Raw genomic sequence first — 20,700 nt, 5'->3', positions numbered from 1 at the left:
TGCGGTCAGCCAGACTTTCAAAATCATTGAAACTAGTTAAATAATTTTTATTGATATCCCTACAGAGATGAGGTAGAATTTTTTCAAATTCAGGATTATGGATATTCGAGCGTTTACAGGGCTTATGACCTGTCATTGGCTGGGTTAAGTGGCCACTTTAAGTAGGTACTACAACATTCCCCATTCCGCTTATTAGCGAATATCCACACAGGTAACATTTTTGATTTTTGTATATATGTTACTAAACGAAATCCATAATCCTGAATTTAAAAAAATTCTACCTCGTCTCTGTAGGGATATAAATAAAAATATATACCTACTCCCCCTTGGGAGAAATCCAAATTTGTGTATGTAAAATAATGTTGTAGTTAAATAATCATTAAATTCGTTTTTGTACTGAAAAAAACTGATGTTTGCTTTATTTATAATTTGTCAAAGTGAAAAACATTACAACTGTTGTGTAGATTTGATTATTCACTGTTTTCACAAAAGTGCTATTATCTCAATTTGACTTTTCTATGGCTGGCCGCTTCTGCATAACTACGTTTAATTGTGGTTATAAAAAGTTTATGGGGTCGTAATGTCAGTTGGCAATTATGTTTTGGCATTATGTATACAATAAAAAAACAATTATTAGGAATAACATTATGTTGCCGATGAGAGTAACACTATTAATTTCCTTTCCGATGTCCTTGGTGTGCGCAAATAGATCTTATAATTAACTTGACGTATGAAAACTAATTGCTTATTTGTGGAAAATGTATGTAAAACTGTTTTTAAATTGGAATAAATATACACACATTTATTCTTTTTTAATATAAATTAGCAATTTTTACTGAGCTATTGAATTAACTGGCTCGCGGTGTAATGGTAAACACGTTTGTCCACCAAGCAAGAGGTCTCAAGTTCGATTATGATTTCGGCATAGTTATAACTCAATTTTTGGAGTTACTATGGATTAATTTATGGGCTTTACTCATAAACTTGGCATAAAGTTACGCCAAGGCATAGCGATAGAATAAAGACGGAAATAACATCATTATTTTTTATTAAAAATAAAAAAAAAATATTTGCGTTCTTATGATTTACCCAAATATTTCATTTTGAGGACCATTTTTCAACGATTTGTAAATAACTCACTATTAGAAAATGGAATTAAGTTGGGGTAAAAAGGGGTTCGAACCACGGAACTTTGGTCCGTGAGTCCGAGACACTAGCCACAGGACCACAACCCGATTTATTATTGTATTCTACCACTATAATAAGGATGGTATTCTCACCCGTATTCTGCCACTATGCCAAGGCGTAAATTCATAAGTTGTGGAACAAGACGCGTTACATTCAGAACTGTTTCTTCACTCTGCTCGAAGACAGGAGTAAACTTTTAACTAGGTAAATTCGGGAGAGTCAACTTCGTGTTTAGTTAAATCAGTGTAATTTTTCAATACTGTAATTATTTTGTGATTGCATAACCGAACATTAATATTTGTTCACTTCGATCGTACAACCAATCAAGCGCGCGTTATTGTTTTTCTTTTTAATTATTACATTAAATAAATTAATATTATAATCATAAAAATACGCATATTCTTTTATTCCACTTATTCGTATTTTTATTATTATAATTAAAATGCAGTTCCACCAAAAAATGTCAGTGGAAAAACTCAATCCAAATTAATATTGTTAATAGGATTTTATTCCGGTCAAGAAACAATTAAATATCGTAGTATAAAAAAACATTAAAATTAATATTTCACGTCCACTCTGCCAAGAATCGAACCTAGGACTTCAAGAATGGTACTCATCTATACTTAATTTTCTAATTTTGGATTTTTATCTGAGAGCAGCAACCGTCGAAAATACTCGTCTAAGGTTTTATTTTTATTGTTATTTTTCACACAAAACAGCTATGTTATGTTGTTCCTGGACTGGCTCCGAAAGCGCAAGACTGATCAATCTACCTTCAATTAACACCTGGGGTGGTATTCTGAACCACTCTCGTGGGCCTCTCTACCTCGTTAAAATCATTTTGGTATCCTGAACGAATCTCGTAATAGGTATCGTTAAAACCACGCATGCGCACAGCACACAAATAAACTAACCTTGTAAATCTGGCAAACGTCAAACATGCGACCCGCGAGATGTTTCGTTTTTAAAAATGTATGTTTATTTTTTATTGTGAGCTACTAAATTGGCAATTAAATATATTGCGTCATCTGTAAAAACTCAAAAGACGCCATTATACAAATTACGACAAATCCATTTGTGCTCATAAATTGGAGGTTCGTAAGTTTTTTAAAATTTGTCTGGACATTTTTAGTCTTTGTCAAAAATAACGGAGTTAATACAGGTAAGTACTCGTAATTAATACATTTAATCAATTTAAACACGTAATATACTGTCAAAATATTAGTCAGATCGATTTGAGGTCTTTTTTCCTCGATCCAGATCTGGCACAGTTTGAGTATGTCAGTCGGTGTTGATTATATTTTAACACTAAATTCGTTTCTAATTTATATTAATTATTAATTTATTTACACATACATAATCAAAGGGAACTCGGGATACACATTTAATGTATCTTAATCATGCTATAAAGGTTCCTAAAGATTGCCATATTGAAGCTAATTGAATGACAAGACGATGCATTGATTGATTATTTAGTATTCCCAAAGACATACGGGGGGCCGTCGCCTTTTGTAATTTCTACTTTTGCGTAATTCACTATTTCAGACATTTAAATAAATTATGTTTTTTACAGATTTTTATCACTAATGCAAACATTCTTCGCTTCCATGCAGGTGCTCCCTCGGTTAACTAGTGATAACTATGTTAAGATAATATGTTATGAGGAAAATAATGAATCAGGTCATTAAGGAAACTGACAGGGAAGGTGTGCCTACATTAAGACAATTTCAGTAGAATTATAATATATGGAACGCAATAAGCAATATTGGATACTTGTGGGCTGAAATAAAAAAGTAAAAAATGAAAGGTTCCTGTAAACAATTATGCCCGCAAATGATGAATTTTGAAGAAACTCTGGAAACTATCACAGATGATATAGTATAGGACTTCAACAATGAAGATGTTAACGAGTTAATTGAATATCACTCAGAACCTCTGTCAAATGACTGCTTAATTGCAACAACTGGTAAATGAAATACACAGTTAATGTAAGGAAAAAGCTGATAAAATTGTCTTTGACACTAAAAAATATGAATGAAGCCTTATCTATTTTGAAAATTAAATACAGCATGTTATTATATAGAACTCTTTATCAAGAAAACAAAAAATATGGAAGTATTTAATTAACTCTTGAAAAATTTATAAAGAATCACCTGAAAGCACTTAAACACCTCATTAACTTAATTAAAAAATACATATTTTTTACATCCCTCGACTTTCGAACATTCAACATTCGCACACATTTTCAGGAACCAATTATGTGCGAAAGTCTACTGTATTTCAATGCTTGGGACAAGATGTCGCTCTAATGGTTAGTAATACTGTAATTATATGTCTGTATACTGATAACATAATGAATCATTACATGCAAGAACATTTTTTGCTCAAATTATAATTGAAGCTGTAAGGTTTAAATATCAAATCAAAATGCATATAATTTTTAAATCTTTATTTCAGATTTGCTGTCCTAATCTCTAAATGTGTAAGTACAAAATGAACCAGTGCAAGATCTGTTTGTTTGATCCCATATCGTTGAAATATACTTATTCTTCTGACATTCTCAATTATTAAAAGGTGTCAAACCAAAAAATAAAGTCACTAATTATTTTCATTAAGGTTGTGTAAGGTATCTCATCATTTTCCTATCCGCACCATGTGGTGCATAGGGCACTGCATTGGCGCATCAAATACAGCATATTTCATCATCGGTTACATGAAGGTAAGGTGATCAATCTTACACTTCAGGTGCTATTCCAGGGACTGAAACATTGCAGTGAACGTTAAGAATAAATATTTTCTGTTGATCCTGCCAGGAATCGAACTTGGGACCTCAAGCACGGTTGGCAAACGCTCCGACTACTACCCTAGGAGGCAGACATATCTCTACCCAATTTCCTTTTCCGGAATTTACATAAGAGTTGCCGTAAAGCCGAAAACGCTCGTCCAGGGTTCTGCTTTAATTTTTCAAACAGAACTGTTTCCTTTGTCAGCTTGGACACGGACAAAGGGTATGCAATATTATGTTTCCCAGAATTTGAGTTCATTGTTGGTTGCCATAAAGGAATAATAGAGCATTATATATTTAATCAATTTATTCTAAATTTGTTGCAACAGAGAGGGAAAACATTTTTGAGAAGAGAATATGGAAGTATAGGCATTTACAGGGCTTATGACCTGTCATTGGCTGGTTTAAGCGGCCACTTTACTTATTGTGTTTAAACATCCAAATTTCCTCAACTCTTCCATCTGTTGACTTTTGTGAAGTAAAAGAGCTGAAACCTTTATCATGTGGGTGAGATTCATCCATCCAGCAACAAATTTAGATTGGAATAACTCCCTAGGTAAGAAATCCAGCCAGTCCGCAAAATTTGGACATACTCAAAACATTGTTGAATTAACTAACTGGTAAAAGAAGAAGTATAAGAATTGGAAAATTGTTTTTTTAGGTGTTGCCTAGTAGGTGATTTCAGCCGGATGATATGAATGACAGGTCATAAGCTCTGTAAATGCCTAGACTTCCATATTCCCTTCTCAAAAATGTTTTCCCTCTCTGTTGCAACAAATTGAATTTTATTAAATTATTTCTCCCTAGGGAGGAAATCCAGCCAGTCCGCAAGTATTTGGACGTACTCATAACATTGTTTTATTTATTTTCACTATGGTACCATATCCATAAAGTCTGTATTATTTTTTTTTAAATGTTATGTTGAATATGCATATTAACATTTCAGATTGTTTTTATTTTATTTTTTATGGCTTACAAATAATGAACAATACAATAAATTGGTATAATATCACAATTTGTTATGTTTAGAAATTTTTCATGAATTCACATTTAGTGAACACAACATGCACAAATAATTAATAAAGTAAAAAAAAAAACTTTTTTTTAATCGACTAAATTTAATTTTTGTAACTTTTTATGAGTATTTAACATTTTTTTTGGACTTAAATATTGTTATTTTAATTTCACTACATTTTTTCCCCTATGCTTATTATTATGGCATAACACGGCAACAGCCTAAAAAAAATTAGTACATTAATATGTAAACTGTTAATCAATTGAGTTAAATCGGGTTGTGATCCTATGGCTAGTGTCACAGACTCACGGCTCAAAGGTTCGTGGTTCGAATCCCACTCCATCCCAACTTGATTCCTATTTTCTAATAGAGAGTTATTTACAACTCGTCGAAAATGGCCCTCAAAATTAAATTTTTAAGTAAATCATAAGAACACAAATCTCTTTTAAAAAAATATATAGTGAATTTTTATACTGTAGAATAAATAAATGCAGGTAATCATCATCATCATTTCAATTCCGCACCTAATTGCATAGGGCACTGCATTGGTACACCAATCGCAGTGTATCTTGATCTTTTTGTTACTTAAAGAAAAGATGATCAATCGTACGCTTGGGGTGCCAGTCAAGGGACTATGAAATATTGTACTGTAAAATCACCTTTTAAAATAAATATTTCATGTCTACCATGTCAGGAACTGAACCTGAGACCTCTTGCATGATAAGCAAACGCGTTGAGAGGATGTGAGAATACATTTTCTTGTAACAAAAGGTAATATAAATAAAAATAATTTCAAATCTACTGTTTTCGTAAAACTAAAGTAAATACAATTCTTGGCCAGAGCCCTTATTTCTCCCGGTGAAAGTGATCACGTTAAGGTTCCTTATATTTGAAATATGTGTTTAAATATTTATGTCTGAGATATGACTATATTTTAATTACGTGTGAAAAGGAAACTAAAACACCAAAATATTTTTTCAATAACAGTACTTGCACTGTAGTTTATAAGTTTTTAGGTATAAAATAATAAAAAAGAACTACAAAAAACTAACTAGAATTTAGCTAATGCTCTACATTTGTGAGAAAAGGTTTGAGTGTTTGATGTAGTTGTTGTAGACTCATTTCTGTAGTCCGCTTTTCTGCTCTGCCACATATTTACTCCCATTTTCTCAGATGATCATAAAGGTGTTAAAAATTGACACCAAATTGCAACATTTGATATTTCCTCTTTGCTAAAAATAAAAAATTATATAATTTACAATACATTTTTAATTACATTTATTACAAAATGACATACTAAAATAAGCACTTAAAATAGTAAAATATATCTTATTTAGGTTAGTTGGAAGTTATTCATCAGGTATTGCAATATTGCAGGTATTGCCAATATACATATTTTTGTATATTGTACTAAAGTTCATCAGTACACGCAAAAATCAAACACCTTAATTATTCCGCATATTGTTAAACCTTTTAAAAAGAAAACTTTGAAGGCTATATTTTGTGATTTATATGTTTTATTTCTCAGAGCAAATTATTATGCAGTAAAGGTAATATTTTTAAAGTTGTCTGTAGGTATTGTGATTATGATATTGCAATTCAAATATGTGTAAGCTGATTAATTCTAAATATTCAAAATGATATAAGCGATGTCATATGTAATGGTATAACTTTGTATTTTCCATATGGTGACAAATTTCCTTTTGTTAGGACATGCCAACGTGAGCTGTAGAGAAAATATTTAATATAATATGAATTTTAAACTAATACAATATACTATATGTACTTTGGCTCTTAATCTGTTTGGTAATAAAAAAACATTTGAAAAAATAACAAATTGGGTATTATTTAAAGCAAATCTAATAAATAGTTTAATATGGAAATAAATGATGATTGATATTTAAATATACAAATGTATAATAACTGTGTAGGTAGTGATATTTCATTGTTTTTACAACATCTTTAATACCCAGACTGGTATCTTAACTATAAAAATATATATATTACAATTTATATAATGATAACTGAAGTATTGTATCCTTTTTTATTTAGATTTATCTTTATAATAAAGATATCAGTCATAAAGGTGTAGCGACGAATCTTGCTACTGATTATTTCAGATTTGTGAATTTAAGTACCACTTATCTTTCATTTTTTAGTAAATTAAAATTTAAAATGAGAATTTTCAAGAGTGCAAAAAAAACTTGAATTACTTAATAAACAACGTGTCCCACCTCCAAGCAGATGACGAATATATCCTATAGTTTGATATCCATATATTCCATTACAGCATAAATTTAAAGAGCCAATCGATATCATCCCTTCGAAGGATCCGCTTTACTGGTTTAATATAATCTGAAAAAATACACTTATAAAGGTTAAATTATTTACAGATGTTCTAAAAGAGAATGAGATTTTTTTAAGAAGATAATATCATTAAAAGTCTAGACATTTATAGAGCTTACTATTTACTACTATTTTTATTAATATTGATATAATATTTGTTTTAGTACAAAGGTATATTTAAACACCACTATTCATAACATAAATTATATTATATTACAATAACTTTAATAATATTGTATCCTTTTTATAACACATGCTGTGAGCTATTATAAAGGGTGATGGGTTTAGCAAAATTAAATATCTTATGTGTACGCATGTCCAATTGTCTTTCATTGTTTCTTAATAAACATTTGTAATTTTTCACGTCTCTGAGGGAGTTTGTCGTTACAAGATTCTCTTACTTTTTTAACATATTATTTTCTGGATATTATGTATTATTATGTATACCTGTGTTATTTTTATAATATACCTAATTTTACCTTTTTATTTTCATTATTTCTATATGTGTGAATTAAGATGTTCTATTTTGTAATGTACATATATATGAATAAATAAAATTGAAATACCACCACTAAACCACTATTAAATAAATATTAATTATGAGGAAGACTAATGAACAAAGAAGACCAAGAAAGAGATGGCATGACCGAACCCAACAAATTGTTTGAGAAGGATCTCATCAGTGGTACGGGCGGTACGGCAATACTTTGTAAGGCTCCCCTCCCACTAGGCAGCCTGGCTGCGGCAGCTAATACTACATATGACGGCTTATTAGATACCGCACACTAGGCAGCCAAGAATTCCTGGCTGCGGCAGCCATTAGAACGCGTTTGACGTGCACGGCAGCCAACTGGCTGCCTGCAGCCAGAACGAGACAAAGCAAATGTATGTGACTGCCTCAGTTGCCTGCACTTGTCGTAGCAGCCAGAAGTATTTTATGAAACGAATTTGCAATGACTTTCGATACAGAAGATCCATAAAATAATTTTGAAATGAACCCTTTCAAGTAAAGGATGAATTCAATATCTTCTTTTTGGTTTGCGTTTCTTACGAGATAAAATGTAAACAAAAACATCTTCCACATCCATTTTATTTGGACTGGCCGTCAGGCTGGCTGCTTTAACTGGCTGTGCAAAATTTTGACTGCGGCAGCCAGGCTGCCTAGTGGGCGGTAAGCCTAATTATCAAAAAAAAAATAAAGGGGAACATAAAAGCTGTTAATATATTACTTGCGATTTTAACCAAACAAAAATACCGCTGAAACGATAAGTATTTACTTACATAATAATTATTTACATTACGAATATCAACAATTAAAACTAACAGTTCGCAGTAGCGGTATTGCAGTACCACTGCGGATATGGTATTACTTCAAAAGTTGGAAAAATCAGCACACATGCATGAGATTTTGTATGACTGCAAACGCATGTGTGTTGTATATCCTCTGGCTGTCACGGGGAAAACGTCTTGGTGGTTTGTTTATTTTTTACTAACACTAGCTTATTCTTAACCTTTTACAATTTATAAATATTATAATGATTAACAACTTGAGAAAAAACTCGTAAGGTAGGTTTAAACCGTACACAATATATAAGTTTGATTAAAATACCGAATTAGATGAACATACCTTCAAATGATGATTCCTGTTGTTGCGCAAGATGTACATTTAAGGGACGCTGTGGTTCGTATGTAAGTTTCTATAGAGTACGTAGGTATTTCACAGAGGTTCTATAAAAATAAACAAAATCCCTAAGGACATGTAGATCCGGGGCATACTTATCATTTACATAAGTAGTTGAACTGTCACTGTATGTTTGTTTATGTTTTGCATTGTTGCAATATAAAAAGTACAGTTTGACGTGAAGAAAAAATAAATACCCCACATGGCAAACGTTATAAATTTTCATCAGGATAGCAAAAGCGTTATATTTTGTAATAGGTATATTCATCTCGTCAGTGACGCATGCGCACGAGTATATTTTCTCATTTTCGACACTCACGCTGTTGCGGGTAGATATCGAACTATGAAACGTCAATTATAAAACCGTCTAAATAACGAGAAATAACGATTGAGGTTTGGTAAATTCAACATAATTAAGTATTTTGGGTCATTCTTAAGGTCACAATAATGTTTCTATTGAAAATCATTATTTTTGGTTTTATGTGTTCGAATTCATTTACGTAATTTGACATGTAATCATCAGAATTGCCATATAGAAAACCAAGTTTAACCGCGTTCAAAAAATAAAAATCCCTAAATTACACCACGTTATATTCTCGTCCGAAAGTCGAGATCATCTCGTGGGTGTCGAGAGTGATCAGAATACCACTGCTGATCGAACTATGTTGCATTAAGTTAGCCGATGTAGTAAGTAGACTATGCCTAATCTAATGGATGCAAAAAGGGAATAATGATGAATTTTATTAACTTGTAAATAATAAACTCAACAAAACTCTAGTTTAAATATTATTTTGTAACCCTTACACGTTTTTCCAAATATAAACATCCATATTTCTTTAATTCCTCCACTACTAAATTTTAATGAATTAAGAGCAGTAGCTCAATCACAAATAACTATCGACGTGCTCATAAGCGACGTGATAACAATTTCTTACCATGGATGTTTATCGTATTCGCGATCGCAATGGAACATCCGTAAACACCTAATATTAAATGCCGAAATATTAACGTTTCGCGACGTATAATCCTGCTGCGCAATCACGTATTTGAATTTTGCCCGAGTAAATATGGAAAATATTCCAAAACTGCTGTTTTGATTTATTTATTTATTATTAATCGTGCTATTTATTGCATTTAGCCGGCGGTTGGCAAGCCACGTGTCAAGAAAAGCAGTTGCCATGGTAATTGTAATTTAATTTTCAATTTTTTAAGTTAGATATTCGTTACTATTTTGCTAATACAAAACTCGTATATTGTATTATTTTTTTATAGTAAACGCCGAATTTTCGTCAGTGAACTGTATTTATTTACGAGGAAAACAAAAAACAAACTGATATGAGTGTTAACTTAGAGATTACACACGCTTTGACTTATGACTGCGATAACTTAAGCATGTTCATTATTGTTCATTATGATCGTTCAAATGCTTAGCATGTCTTTAAGCACGTCGATAGTTATTTATGATTAAGCTACTGAAACCTTTATTGTTCTAAAGAGATTCATCTGATTGAATTAGTTTACACACTAGGCAACGCCTAAATATTGTAATGAGTAAATGAAATAAAGGGTCAGTCTTTTGTCTGCAAACATTGGGACAAACTAAAAGTAAAAAGTAAAATCTTTACTTTCCAAAAACGCTAGAGAAAAACATAAAATATGCACGTTCAAACAATGGAAAAAAAAATGAACTGTACGGAAAATGCCCGAAGCCATTCTGACTTCTTCATTCCCTTCTCAAAAATGATCTCCATCTTAGTTGTATTCCTACACATTAATTTAAATTTATGAAGAACAATTAATTTCTTTTATATTTTCTTAATTATTTTTTGTACATGCATTTTAAAATACTAACGCGGAAATTAGATTTTTGTTCATATTTTGTGGGCATTCTGTTGTTGATGGAAAATAATTTTCCTGCTTTTTAATTTCATTCAACCTTTTTATTTCTAAGAAATACCAACTTTGTAAAAAGTTTACATTTTAAGGGTATTTAGATTCGTATTATTAAATGTGCCGGCAGCAAAAAGCTGAATGATCTAAACTTTAACACTTCAACTTATTAACATTTTGATAACTCAGTAAGCATCTCATATTCTTTTAATAAAAACAGTTTCAAAGCTCCGTAAAATGATTTCAATCATTTCGTATTTCGAGAAATCACAGTATTTTTATTATAAGATATTTTTTTCGTATTTCTTAGCTATTGACATTTACGGGCTTAAACATTCGGTTATTACACTCCATGGCTTTTTAATTATTAATTTGTTCGTTCGTTTCCGGGCGGATAAAGAATTTGGTAAAGTATCCAAAATAAAATACTTTTTATGTATTTATCTCCACTTTTATTTTTTAAATAAACAAGAGTGTAAAGTGTGTAAAATGTACTTAGTATACCCTCATTGATTTTTAATTGCTTTACTTTTCTTGGTCTGTAAATAAATCTTTTTAATTTTTTATTATTTTTTTTAAATATATTTTTTTTACACTTATTTGTTTATAAATTTGTATAAACCACTTAAATTTTTTTAATTTTTTTTTAATTACACTTCGACCGGTTTCAAGATTACTACCTCATCGTCAGGAATTTAACTAACTTATAATTACACGCGTTGCTATTTATATAATAAAATATTGTATGAAAGAGACAGAAAATTGAAAGAAAGAGAGAGAAAGAAGATAAAATAAATCATAACGGGAATAGTTTTAAAAGAGGACTCGAAGTTAAATTTAATTGATTATTTATTATTTGAAGTTTTTAATTAATGGCTTTACTAATTTCTAATCGTTCTAAATTATCTAAACGAAAACCATTTTTATTGACATGCAAAATTTCTACACCCGTTTCTTGATTAAATTCATGGTTTTCGGATATAAGATGATTTGCGAATTCTGAAAAATTATTATTACTCAGACATCTTATATGTTCTTTGATTCTAACTTTAAATTTACGTGAAGTTTTTCCAATATAGAAATTTGGGCAATTTAAACAATTTTGATTTGCCCAAATTTCTATTTTGGAAAAACTTCAAATGAATGATTTAATTTATCATCCTTATCTTAACAATTTGTTAATATTTTACCTATGTTATTATTAGTATAAAAAGCTGGCCTAATATTGTTAGGTAAAATTTGTGCTTTATTATTAGAAAATGAATTAATGTACAAAATTCTACGCCAGTTCTCATTTTTATTGGAAATATTTTGGGAACTGTATAAGTATTTTTTCCTATAGTTTAATTTAAGTTTTTTATTCAAAATATCGTCAATTAAATTTAGTTCATAGCCATTATTGAAAGTAATACATGCTAACGTACTAAATAATAAACAGAATATACAGAAAAAAAAAGGGAAATTAGTTAAAAAGCATATGATAAAAAGTTTTACAAAGTAAAAAAAAAAAAAACAATAATAACAAAGGTATGCAAGAAAAAACAGTAAGCATATAAACAAAAAATGCAAAGATATAAGCTATTGAAATAAATTTTGTAAAGCAAACAATAAATAAAGTGTTACGGTAAGCAAGAAAGACATTTTTAAGTTAAGTTTATAAACAAGCAAGCATATATTATCACGAAAAAATAAGAAATAAAAATATTTTTCTATGAAATGCGTATTTGCCAATACTACAATGCAATTTGATATAATTGTAAAAAAATAAAAAACAAGTATAAGGTAATAAAAATAAACAAATAAGTTTTTTTTTTTATTTATGAAATTGAATTGTCAATAATAGTTTGACGAGCAGCTACAAATAAACTTGATATTGTGGACTATAAGATGGTAAAGAATTGGACAGAATGTCTGCAGCCGTTCCATAAGTGTTACCTAACCTATGCAGTCTCGGTATCAATGAGTTGATTTGTTGGTTGGAAGAAATACTGGAGCAATGAAACAATAAAGTACTCCTACTGTTGACAGCAGGTACTTTAAAATTAATCAATTCAAGTATTTTTGGTGCGTCAAAAAGAGAGTTTACAATTTTATACAGTACAATGAGATCATTAATAGTTATTTTTTCAGAAAGTGTTGTTAGGTTAAGCAGTGTTAATAAATAGTCATAATCCACATTTTGTATTGGAATGTTTAGTTTGTAGTTTATATATCGTAGAAATTTATGTTGAATGTTTTCTATATTATAAACATGAACATTATAGCAGGGTGACCATATTGATGAATTAAAATCTAAATTACTTCTTACAAGAGAACAGTATAATATTTTCAATGATCGGATGGACTTGAAATTTTTTGTATTTCTCAAAATAAAGCCCAACATGTTTAATGCCTTGCTTGAAATTTCATTGACATGATATACAAAAGACAATTTTTCATCAAAAAATACCTCGAGATCCTTTATCACTGATACTGTAGAAAGATTGACACCGCCAAAACTGTAACAAAAAATGCGCGGTTTTTTATTCGATGAAAACGAATGATCTGACATTTTTTAGTGTTTAAGTTCATTTTATTTTCTTTACACCACTCATCTAGAGAATTGAGGTTCTGTTGAACGGAAAAACAATCTTCAAAGGTCTTTATCACCTTATATATTTTAAGGTCATCCGTTAAAAAGTAAAAACATGACGTCATTAAAAAAAATTGTAATGTCGTTGATAAAAAGTAAAAAAAGCACTGGACCCAAATGAGAACCTTGAGGTACACCACTGGTAGCCTTATAAGAATAAGAGGAAAAAGACCTTACTTTAACAATTAATTGTCTATCGTTCAAGTAACTAGTTAACCAGTTTAGAAATTTGCCTCCAAAACCCATTTTACATAATTTAGCTAATGGTAATTTATGACAGACCTTGTCAAAAGCTTTACAAAAGTCAGTGTATATGGAATCAATTTGTAATTCCTTACCTAGTGATTCACTTTTATAATTTTCATAAATAAAGAGGTTAGTAAAATTAGATCTATTAGATGTAAAACCATGTTGCTGTGGTACAATAATACTCTTAATTTGCACCGATATTTTATCAAGAACAATACTTTCAAATAACTTCGGTATTGTAGGCAGGATACAGATTGGTCTGTAGTTTGTAATGTCATTCTTATCGCCCTTTTTGAATATTGGGATAAGATAGCTAAATTTCCATTTATATGGAAAACACCCTGAGGTTCAAGAAGTGTTCAAAATATTTTTTATTGGTTCAGCTATTATAGGTAAAGAAGATTTTGAAAACAGTGGTGGGATATTATCGGGACCAGCAGATTTACTAACGTCTAGGGCTTTTATTTTATTTATGACATCATGAAGAGTAATTTGGCAGCTAAAAATATCCAAGACGCTATCTAAGGCCATGGAAGGAATGTCGTTATCGGTTATTACATCGTCAAAAACACTTTTAAAATAATCTGCAAATAAGTCAGCAACTTTATGTGGGTCATCTGCTCTAATGTCGTTCAAAAACATTGAACTGGGGATACTGAATTCACCTTCTTTAAGAGAATTAGTAAAATTCCAGAATGTTTTAGGATTACTAGTGACAGAAAGTTCTATTTTATTAATATAAGATTCATAACATGCCCTAGATAACTTTTTACAATCGGCACGTGACTTTTTGAATTCCAAGTAATGTGCAAGAGAGTTAGTTTCTTTAAAGCGTTTGTGGATACTTTTTTTATTATGTACAGCAACAATGGCATTTTTACTAAACCATATTGGAAAAGTAGAAGTTTTGGCAGTGCATAATGGGACATACTTATTAATAATATTATTTAAATTCGAGTAAAAAGATTCTAGCGTATCTTCTATGTCATTTTGATTGGTAAAAGACCAGTCGATTTCCCTGAATGATTTTACAATTTTTGCGTAGTCCGTCCATATAAAACATACACAAACATATACATTACATGCGGCACATATACATAGCATAAACCACTCAAGATGCACATTCAGCAACTATCCCAAATAATCGACCCCATGAAGAAATTTTCTGTATAAATGCAACGTACATAAAAGTCTACATCAATACTGAGTCCATTATAATTTCTACAGGTAAGTCTTATGAATAAATTCGAGGTTAATTGTTTTAACAAGGTATATAAAAAAGGAAATTTAATCTGGTATAGCAAAGAGGACAACGGAAACCAATATTTTGTAAAAGATACGGCAAATCAACTATATTATTTAGAATTTTGAAAAGAAAAATTAGATAACGTGTAAGGTGCCTTTTTTGTAGTGATTCTTTTTTTGAATATTTCAAAGGTGTGTAGGTGAATAAGCTAACCTAACCTTACCTAACCTAACCTCTTTCTAAGTACTCGATCATTTAGGACTCATGTTAAGGCCCAAGCATTCAGTATTGTATCGTCTGAAAAAATAAATATTATTTTTCGTAATTAAAACTAGTTGCAATGGTTGACAGGAGATGGACCTATCAGTTGGCGAAACAAAAAAGGTTGTGTTATTTCAGTAATTTCCTTCGCGGACACGAAGCCGAATAAGATCCTGTGGGGACCAGAGAGTTGTTGTCTATGGCCACAGTGCCCAATGGACCTATTTAAGGGCGCGTAACACGTCACTCGCCCTTCTCTGTCTTCACCAGTATTCAAATTCACTCTAAAATATTATTCCTGTAATCTTTGTATTTTCATGTGTAATAAACCAAAAATTGTAAGTAACTTAAATTATTTTATTTATTTATTCCATTAGGTTAAATCCATTCAATCATAATATTTTTTACATGAACTAACAAATAGCTACTACCAAGTAGAGTTTAATAATAAATCTCTACAAAATGGTGACCCCGACGTAATTATTTCACTTATTCTATGGTTTCATTAAAGTTTCCGGTTGTAAAAAGTGATTTACAAAATAGTTCATAATAAACTATCTGAATCTTAAACAAGGGTTTTTGACTTATTGGCTTTTCTCATTATCCCTCCCCTTTTCATAGCGTAGATTTTTATTAAATTTTCGTTTCTATAACAACAACAACAACAAACCATAATGCCGTTTCCCCGTAGGGGTAGGCAGAGAGGATAGAACGCCATAACACTCCATCTTGGCATACAGACCTCGCTTCCCCTACATTCATACATCTTCTTATGCACGCACGCCGATTATTCCTACTTTTGACATGTCCATCTTCAAGTATTTGATGGACTTGATCATGCCATGTCTTTCTAGGTCTTCCTCGTTTTCTGCATCCATCAACATTTGCATCGTAGATCCTTTTAGATAAAAAAATGTATATATGTTATTATATTTGGAATTCATGGTTGGTGCATTTGTTTTTCATGCTTGCCGTCCCAGATTCGATTCCTGGAAACCCTCCTAACTCAACGTCAACCCGTCAATTCGTTTTAAAGTTGACCAGAGTTTACCAGCCAATGACAGGTGGTAATCCCTGTTAATGCCTAGACTTCCATATTCCCTTCTCAAAAATGTTTTCCCTCTCTTTTGCAATATATTTAGAACTTTATAACTGAACCACTTTTGTCAAATAAACTTAATTTGTTGTGATTCTTCTTGTAACTTTTATAGCTAATAATTAATTAGTTGTTCAAAAGGAAATTATCTTTCTTCCAATGCTCTTCAAACATTTCGCCCATTTCGTTCGTAATTCTAACGTATTTCATTTAATTTCCTAAGCATAAAGTTCTTATTGGATTACAGTACATGATTAAAATATAATTTAATCTGGACTTGTTAATTAATTAAGACTTTAGTGGACGCTAATCTCACAGATGATAAAATTCAGGTTTGATTCCCGATGATGACACAAAAATTAAATGTGGTTTTTCTCACCATCTCTTTATAAATGTAAAATACATTTTTTTTTTGTTTACGTACTAATATTTTTGTAAAAAGTACAGTATATTATGCCCATTTATTTTTTACGTATTTATTTAATTAAAAATATATATATATGTTTACTATGTTCCGTGTTACTATAGTCTTTATTGTATTCTTTAATACTATTATATTTTTAAATTATTCGGAAGTTATGAACATAGAGTTTGGGATACGATATTATTTTTTTGTATTTGAATGAATTGTCAACATTAAAAAAAAAATTATACCCAAAAAAATAACATCCTACCTATTATTTTGTAGATGTATGTACTCTCGGCAAATTCAGCCCTGGCAAACCATGAAAAAAACAAATACATTCCTAACTTTTTTTCCACTTAATAAACGAAAGAGTTTAAGGGCTATAACTGTGCTCATGGCAAAGATCTGCATTTTACTGAAAATCGCACGTATATCGATACAGTATTTTTTTAGTATATCAAAAACACACATACAAACATTGCCTTTTTTATTATATATATAGATATAAACATAGATTCATTAAATTAAAAAAAACTGTTCTTTGTCAAAAGTGTATTCTTCGGCACGGGATTTGCCGGTGAGGAATACATTATACCTAATCAAGTGTATTTTTTTATAAATGATATACTTAATAAATAAAATGACAATTCCTTCGTCTTTTTTTAGATATCGGTGTATTTCGGATATGCCAGGATTTTTCAAGTCAAAAATTGAGTTCATCTACAGGTTTCTATCAAGAGTAATAAATATTTCATCAGTGATGGAAACTCGTAGAAGGTAACATTAAACTTTTGGAATTTACCGAACTACGATTCGTTGATTTAATTATTCAAATAAACTTTTGTGTCTTGTATATAACATAGTTAAATCAAATAAATAATTGAAAAAGTGTTGAAGTTAAACGTTCGCAAAATGGTAAATGTTATTCTAAGTTGTCACCAAAAACCAGCAATTATCAAATCATTTGCGCCGCAAATGTGTAACTTCTGTATTCTCAAATCAATTTCTTCATCTCTGTTGAGATACTTATTGGTTAATTGTGGTTTTCATTTTTTTTTTAACCGCAACAACCCAGGAGGTCCAATGAGGAGCTTCAGTCCTACGGGAAATTGGATACAAAAAATGTTTTCTTGCGCGCGGTAAAAATTGGAGCATTAAGTTGTATGACAAAGTTTCTCTGTCCAGAATGATCCGAGTTCCTACGTTTAATGATTATACTAATCGGTTTCGGTTTATCGTGGTATTAGGTACGAATGTCATTCGTCATTCATCATTCACATGGATTCTTGGTTCATAATAACGCAGGAAGGGTACCTTCTACCTGTGTACCTGTTGCCTGCTCTGCTTCTTACAACTTACAACTCACAACCTGGTCTCTGTTACCGGCAACCTGATGGCAAGACGCGATCTAACTAGAGTCCAAACAATGAGGAACTTCAGCTCTACGGAAAATTAGATACATGTTTTCTTGTGCACGGTAAAATTGGAGCATTAAGTTGTAGGGCCAAGTTTCTTGAAAATGTACGAAAAAATTAATAAATAATATTTTAATAAAAACGCACTACTTTGATCGACGTCACTGGTTCATATGACCAACCAACGATATAAGAGCTGTGAAGGTTATACAGTTGGCTTACCGTAAACGAACCAATCGGAATAACTAACAGAAAATAACCTCTGACGTCACACGCGGAGTTATTTCAGAATTACAAAACTTTAAAAAAATCATTTCGCTGATAATACGATGCACAAATTTTATTTTTTTTATTTTCAGCTTAGTTTAATAGACTATAAAGAAAAAACGACGCTGAATTTCCTCATTAAAGTGGTGAATTACCGTACAAAATACCCCGGCTTGAAAATAATCACATGTTCATTTGTTTGTGTTCTCACAGGAAATCGATGTCGAAACATTCCGCACGTAAAGCGTCTTAACCATAATACCACTGAGGTAGCTAATATAAAAAAAAAACAATAAAGTTTTGAAGGAAAATAATTTAATAAATAAGGCGTCTTTACAATTTCACTTTCTTGCTTTTTAGGCTTTTTGACAAAAAGTTTTCTCCGCTCGAGCTTTTCTTTTGAACTTCGCCAATTCTTTTATTTATTAACGTCTTTATCTCGTTTATTGTTTAGAAATATAAAATGATGTTGGATTTTATGGACTTGAGCTGTCATATTATGCATACGAAATAAATTAATACTATAAAAGACGTAATGAATAAATAATACACTATAATTTTACGGAAAATTACTGTGGATTTATGCGCATGCGTGATTTGGCCCATAAAAGAGCCATTAAAATGGCGCTGGTTTTTCATTCTTTCAATCGTGTTTTTTATAACATCAAATAAAATTTTATATTTAATCATTTGTGCTAAAATGAAATATACATATCGATATTGAATTTGAAATTTGCATTAATTTATCTCTTATTCTCAGAAAAAGCTTCTGTGATAGAAATGTAAGTAATTAATATTGAATACAACGGGAATAAAATTATATTAAGTTTTATAATTACCTGCCTCACTAGGTAATTGAAACGGAAATCAACAAATAAATTAATTTAGTAAGCAATTAGATTCAGATAAAAATAACGATTAACTATCAAAATAATTCAAACATTGTTCACCTACCTTCAAAGAATCTTCGATTACTCTTTTACACAAAACAAACTCACACCAAATTATTATTGTTGTAAAATTATTCAAAAAACAAGAAAATAACTGAAATCAACACCATTCAAACTGATTAAAAACTCACAAACTTCACAGAAATACTCGTGGATTGTATCAACTTTTAATAATTTTAAACTCCCGTAAACTCAAATTTGACATAAATTATTATCCGTACTTTTAAAAACACCTGATTTAGCCATATTAAAATACTTTTACTATCACTAGACCTGTTTTGATGCGATAAAAGTTGTTTTGACTGAAATTATACGCGATCGAAACACATGAACGAGTTTCTCACGGACGCGCGAACGCGTGCTACTCCGCTTAGCACAGAATGAGTACTGAAGATTGAAGTTAAAAGGTAAAGCGTGGGATGTTTGAAAGGTTCCAATTCATTGAAATCTCTCCGTGATACAGGATTTTCTGATTTAAAAATTAGGGTTTCAGTTTTACAAAACGAAACTTGCGAAAAATAGTTTATTCCAAATAGTAATTTAATTTCGTGATGTAGTTTTGCTTATTTTCAACTAGAAAAATATGCTTGCCTTCCTTCAACTATCTTTTTGGTTTTAGTAAAAATTTACTTATGTTCGCTTCGTTTTATTTGAAGGAGAGTTGTCTCTTATTCTCGTTACACTCTATTACACAAATTATTGGAAAGTCATATAAATATGTACCGATGTAATACTTTTTTTTTTAATACTTTTATTCGTCTTGTAAACTAACTTAAATTTTAATTGTTCAACGATTTAGTTCATTCTCGTAAAAAAGGGAATTTAATCTGGTACGACGACAACGGAAATCTATATTTTTATTTATTTATTTATTTTTACATAAACGGCATAAATTGCCTTTAACATATTATATTTAACATAAATATGAAAAAAAATACATATATAAATACATAACAAAAACTTATAAAATTGCATAACTATAACAATGGTAACAAGTAGGTAAATAAACATAAGCAACCAAAAATATTAACGAAATAAATACATAAACATGAAAAAACAAAAAAAGGAAAAACATTTTTAAATATATAGAAAAGTTTAAGAATAATATTGCGAGAGAAAAAAATAAATCAGACTCGTTTTATAACTATCAAGTCCAGAACCAAATACATATATCATTTTGTAATAGTTACACGATAGGTTTTTAAGATTTGGTTTATAAGATTTGGTTTGGTTTATTAATAGACACTATTCTGATAGTAAAGATGACCAAAAT

General features: G+C 30.4%; 1 protein-coding gene and 2 long non-coding RNA genes across 4 annotated transcripts in view; 1 reads left to right on the top strand and 2 right to left on the bottom strand.

Moving 5' to 3' along the window:
• Positions 1-19,816, bottom strand: part of LOC148278936 (pyrokinin-1 receptor-like) — a 198,638-nt gene extending 178,822 nt beyond the window's left edge. Inside the window, exon 1 of the mRNA XM_088230690.1 lies at positions 19,432-19,816. The gene's annotated coding sequence lies outside the window, so the exon portion shown is untranslated. The remainder of the gene's footprint in view (positions 1-19,431) is intronic.
• LOC148278938 (uncharacterized) lies at positions 3,360-3,782 on the top strand. Its single transcript, XR_015823026.1, has 2 exons — positions 3,360-3,499; positions 3,646-3,782. It is a non-coding gene; the product is annotated as an uncharacterized LOC148278938 (long non-coding RNA).
• LOC148278937 (uncharacterized) lies at positions 5,959-9,003 on the bottom strand. 2 transcript variants are annotated; one of them, XR_015823025.1, is made up of 3 exons: positions 8,962-9,003; positions 7,202-7,343; positions 5,959-6,220 (listed from the first exon to the last, which is right to left on the bottom strand). It is a non-coding gene; the product is annotated as an uncharacterized LOC148278937 (long non-coding RNA). The 2 variants fall into 2 exon arrangements; XR_015823024.1 differs by having other exon boundaries at positions 7,223-7,343.
• Positions 19,817-20,700: the final 884 nt, after the last annotated feature.

Source organism: Micrasema longulum, unplaced genomic scaffold, assembly GCF_059751315.1.
Source record: "Micrasema longulum isolate JH-2025_06_02 unplaced genomic scaffold, ASM5975131v1 h1tg000807l, whole genome shotgun sequence".
NCBI lineage: Eukaryota > Metazoa > Arthropoda > Insecta > Trichoptera > Brachycentridae > Micrasema > Micrasema longulum.
Note: the sequence above shows the minus strand (reverse complement) of the source record. Positions and strands in the feature narration are given on the sequence as shown.